Source organism: Merops nubicus, unplaced genomic scaffold (assembly GCF_000691845.1).
Source record: "Merops nubicus isolate BGI_N331 unplaced genomic scaffold, ASM69184v1 scaffold7107, whole genome shotgun sequence".
NCBI lineage: Eukaryota > Metazoa > Chordata > Aves > Coraciiformes > Meropidae > Merops > Merops nubicus.
In genome coordinates this window covers 21,964-27,561 of record NW_008619558.1, presented here as the reverse complement: position 1 = coordinate 27,561, position 5,598 = coordinate 21,964, and positions in this window count along the sequence as shown.

The window sequence follows — 5,598 nt, the reverse complement described above, 5'->3', positions numbered from 1 at the left end:
GGCCTCATCTGGTCTCTGTTTTAATAATTACTTTGTCAGAAGATCTTGGAAAAGTATCCATGTCTTCTTAAAAGTATGAATCAAAATCATATTTTTATTTAAAGTTCTATTGTTACAAGAAAACATTTTATTTTAAAACTGTTGATAGACTGATATTTCTTGGAAGAAAAATAGAAAATATCAAACACTGGTTATCACTTGTGATAGGAAAAAAAAACTATTCAATTCTGTTATTTCTCTTTAGAAATGTAAACCTACAATATATGTCGTAGTTAATGACACTATTTCAAAATTAAGGAAAAATCACTCATGGATGCTGTGCATCATTATCAGATTTATAATTGTTTTCACCCTAAAATAGGGCATTTGTTGAACTTTGGAGTTCTAAACGGAATCCTGTACATTTTTTAAAGTTCTGCCCCATGCTTTCCAACCAAGCTATATATGTTGCACATTATGCTGTCAGCAGTATATAGTATTTTCAGTATTGGGGAGGAGGATTAGTGCTGAAAAAAAGCCTCTGTGTTTGTTCTGTACTAGCAGCCATTGCTTCTTAAGGACAAATCAGCAATGTCTTAATATAGTGATGGTGGCTTGCATGCATACATGTGCCTTAGATGTGCTGTGCTGCTTATAAACCATAGCTTTTTATTCAGATTAATTCTGATATCTGAAATGGTAGTTTAATTGGACTTCAGGCATAATGTTTAGCCTTGTCTTCAGAGCCCTTCGGTACCTCATGATGTACAAAACAGAAGCCAAAGCCTGTTTCTTTGGTTTCTGGAGCTTGTATGGCTCGGCCGTGGTGGGATCCATCTTATCAGGTGCCAAAACGTTATGCTCAGTGCTCCTATGGAGCTTGGACTAGAGAGTCTCCATGGCCACTGTGAAGGCAGGTGACATTTTTCCTCTAATGCCTGTGGTTGTAAGGTGGCATCACTTGAAACAGACCCATCTGAGAGCTCTCTGGGGCTGTGAACGTATATGCTCGTGACAGCTTTTCCTAGCAGACAAGCATCCTAACAGGGAGTGCACGGGCTTCTTTCTTGTAACAGCCTGAACTGTAGTGGAAAGCATTTGCTAGCCCTAAAACATGCTGATTGCAACCTGCTGTGTTCATCTGCTGCTCTTTACTAGATGCCTGTGACTAGCGAGCCTAGAGACGCAGCCTGACTGTGGTGCTCTCTAAAATCCCAAGAGCCGCTGAAGCAGAGCAGACTTGCACCACTGTGGCTTTAGCCTTCGTGGGCTTGGAAGGAAACCTTGCATCTCAGCCCTCAATGTCAGGTTGGATCGGTCTGCTGCTTTTGAGGCATAGTCACAATTATTGTCCAAGGTGCGGTTGAATTCATGCCATTGTATTTCAGCTTGTCTCTGCCCGTTGTCTTTTTTGGCTGTGCCTTCACACACAGTGCCTGCAAGAAGTATTTATGAATATACAATGCATGCTAAGTGGTCTTCGTGGGTTTTCCAGGCACCTGCTAGAATACTGCCTGCTGCTGACAGTCGCAACCGTCGTCAGCAACTTGTCTTCCTTTTCTTGCCTTCCATTGTCCAGGTACTGTACTCCCTCGGTGGTACGTAGCTGTCAACAGGTGCAAGCTCAAATATGGGGGCACGTGCTAGCATTTAGTTTCTAGCACGGAAGGAGGACATTCTGCACAAGAGACAAAGATCTACAGATATACCTGCATCTGTATATCTCTAGACATAACTGTATGGCACTTGCAGTTTTATGCAGGCTGCATAAGCAAACCCATCACTTACGCTTCAGGGCGAAGGTTCGCTCAACTTGTGTCATTTTAATAATCGTGAATGTAGGCAGCTGAGCTTTTGTGTTTGTGCATCACAGAATTTTACTGAAAACAGGATTCCCAAGTGGAAATGTCCAAAGGACTCTCCTCCCATTGCTAATGCATGTCTTGTAAACTTAAACTGAAACCGTTTGGCCATCTCAAAACAGTGTATATCTTGTTTCAATCTGGGACTTGGAGGAGATTTCTAGTACAAGCAGGGCCCAGCATATTCTGCAGATTTGTAACTACAGTTTCCAATTCCTGTGACAGAATTGCGCTTCTAAATCCAGGCTCTTTAAAAAAAGCGGAGGAAAAAAGTGTTTCCAGCCTTTGTGATTGAAAGAGGACTTTGAAACATGCGAAAAAGTGTAACTAATAGGGAAGTCTTCCTGAGTCTGCACACAGCCTAAACTAGTAGCTTTAAGAGATCTGAATATCTCCTCCTAGTGGGATATTGACTCAGAAACTTCACAGAGAAGTTTAAATATGAACACTGCTAACTATACTAATGCCGATCACTGTAGCAGAAACATCAGTCACTGTTGTATTTCACAGATCTCTATGCTGCTTTCCACATCTCCCAAGTGCCAAAAGCACCAGCTGCCAGAATCTTCAGCTTCACTTGGGCAGCTTTTATAATGCAGTAATGTGCTATCGATATAAAAATATTTTTGCATATGTGCTTTTTATCACAGTTAATAAAAAGGAGGCCTACTGCACTTATTTTTTAAAACTACATGAAGCTGCCAGAGAATTTCCAGTTTGCCAACCCTGCGTACTGTGAAATCCGGGATCTTGCTACACAAGCGTAGACACCGCCTGCTGTGGAATACCTGAAGCCTTGACTGTAACCCCCCTTTCTCCACAGAACTCACGGGCCATCTCTGTAGAGTTCTTACTGTGTACATAGAAATCGGTTTTCTCTGCTTTCCAGCAAGGAGTATGTAGCATTTTGTGAAAACAAGGCCACTATATATTCTCTAAATTGAAAAGAAAAGATACCTGGTGCTTTACTCAACATTTTAAATAATTTAAACTTTTACTCTCATCATTGAAATGCCCTTTATCCTTTTTTCTATATGTTCCTGACCCAGATATCCAAAGTTTTCTAGGGACTGTCTGTTTGAAGTGATTCATGGGGCTACAGCCTGCCCTCACGCATACTCTTGAATCCCAGCTGACTCCTGTGGTGTGCCATTATTGCAAGGGGGTTCCAGAGTATTTGCATTACTTTGGACAGAGTTTCTTCAGTGGAGCCTTTTCTCTCTGCTTAGTAACTCTTAGCAGCACACAGCTGAAGTCTCTTGCTGGTGTTCTTTCCTAATGGTGACACTTCAAGTTACGTATAAGCCTTTTCCATTTCCAGCTTTCTCTAGAGAGATTCCAGTGTGTGACAGTCTGGATGTTGCCCTTTTTGTACGCCCTTCAGCACAGGGTGAGTGCATCTGTTGCCTAGAAAGTCTTGAATTCTAAACAGGATGAAACTATTTGGGTGTTCAATGACCAACCTGCGATTATGATGCATGACCATGTCTGCATTACTTCTCTGATCTAATGAGAGGGGTCTTGTTTCAGTTACTGTCTACATTGGTACACCTTCAACTGCTGACTTACAATATGCAATGTTGATTTCAGCCTTGTACTGTAAATGTTGTTCTTCACAAAGAGAATGTGCAATAGGAAAAGGAGATGTTGGGTGGCGCAATTTGGACAGGAAAAAGAAAAATGTGGGTAACATGCTAGCTTTCTTATAAATATGAAATACAGTTTATTTCCTTCTTCCAAGGGTTTACCTGCTTGGAAAAGGAACGTTGAAGATATGTGCCTGTTTCTATTCCTGGTGAATTTCTCAAATGCAAAGGATAATAGAGATTTGTGTTAGTTGTAATTTAAGTCTTGAACCCATGAATGTTAGGTTGTGATTGTTTTGCTCGTGTTTCTCGGCTTGCCTCGGTTATGGCTTGTTGAGATGGAGTTTAAAAGCTACCACCTATTTGTATCTGTGTTCCATCATGGGGGATAGGCATTTCACCAACAATGCAGGGTTTCTGTTATGTTTCATTTTTAAAACATTGGTGCTGTTTGGTCCAAGACAGAGAAGCATGTAGGGAGTGACAAGAAAAGCCTGCACCGCAGAAGAGTGAAAAATGTGACTGCAGTTTTGATGCCTTGATGCTTAAACTATGCAAATATACAAATAGGTGAGGGGGGGAGACTCGTGGGTTGCATACCTATCCTCATAGTTTTTGCTCTGTAAGTTACTCGTACGTGTGTAGGTACGTACACATATCAGTACACACAGACATGCATGCACGTATATATGCAAAGTCTTTACATAGAAGTGATGAAACAAAACCCTTTCCTCCAAGTTATACTTCATCAATTGGTGTAAATATAACTTGCTGCTCCTAAGGGAGAATCTTGGCTAAGGGCAAACTTTGGATTCACATCTTCCAGATTTGGAGACCTGTATATAGCAAACAAACAATTTGTTTAGCTTTTCTGAAGGCCTTGGAATGTTGCCTAGGACGCACGTCCTTCCTCATACTCTGCTAATTTGGAGAGTCCTATATTTTAAACAGACATACTAATGGGCAACTTGTTAATTGCAAATTCCTTCCTTTAATTTGAGTACAAAAGATAATAAAAAGCAGCTGGACCTCTTCGTGGAATTCCTATCCTGTCCAGTCAATACCTCTATATTTTGGTTGACCTAGAAATCATAGCTACTTCAATAAAAACAATTGGTTTGGGAATTCAGTCTGAGTAGTTTTTAGTGCTATGTACAGTGTAGGAAGCACTTGGCATCTGCAAACGTGTTCTTCTATTAGCAAGTGCGATTTGTCTTTTCTGGAAGAAGGAAATCAAGTGTGAGCTGTGAAGTGACTTGCCCAGAGTCACAAACAGAATCTTCTGGATCAGGGCTGAATGAGAGGTTCTAGTTCCCTAGTGTTATCTTCAAAGCACGAGATTTTACACTTTTGATAGATTGGTCCCTTAAAGGAATCGAAAAATAAGTTGACATACCTTAAAGACCCACATCAGGACAGTAAGGGCTAGAATTAAACATACAAGCTGTCGTGATTTGGGGTTGTACGTGTATGGTGGCCTAGGTGTTGCTCACGACTTGGTGGCACTGTGCACGGCCTGCAGAGTGGAAGGCCAGCGCAGCGTCAGTGGGAATAACAGCAGCACGTGTGTCCTGCTGTTTCTTCTCAATCGCCCTACAAAGTAAGTAACATTTGATGCTTCTCTGAAGTGAGGAGGGGGAACAGCCTTTTAACGTGAAGTGGGTTTATCTTTTTCTACCAGCCTGTAGCGTGACTGACCGCTTCTTTATTGTGGGGCTTTCTCCCTTTTTCTGTAAACCAAAATACAGAGGGCTTAATTTTTCTTTCCTGCCTCTTGATCCAGGCCTTTGCTGAGAAGCACCAGACAGGAAGGCTGTGGAAAACTTTGGACTGCTGATTCAGGGACATCCTAATATAAGAAGAGTAGAGTTATACAACATGGAAGGGATCTGACTATTCCTAGTTCTCTTCCAATTTGTGGTCAAGACTGCAGCTTCTGTCTTCCATTTCATGATGTTAGTGTAGATACTAGGCTGTGTTTGTTTAGGTTTTTTTCCCTCCAAGTTAGGATTAGTTCCTTAGGGTTCAAATGAGTTCTAAATTTCACAGAGAAGCACCTGAACCAAAATCCTGGATCCAAACATCCCAGACTTGATGTGGAATTCAAATCTGGATCCCGACTCTGTGGCTTACTAACCTACCCATTTAGGGAAGGGTTTATTGTCTCTATG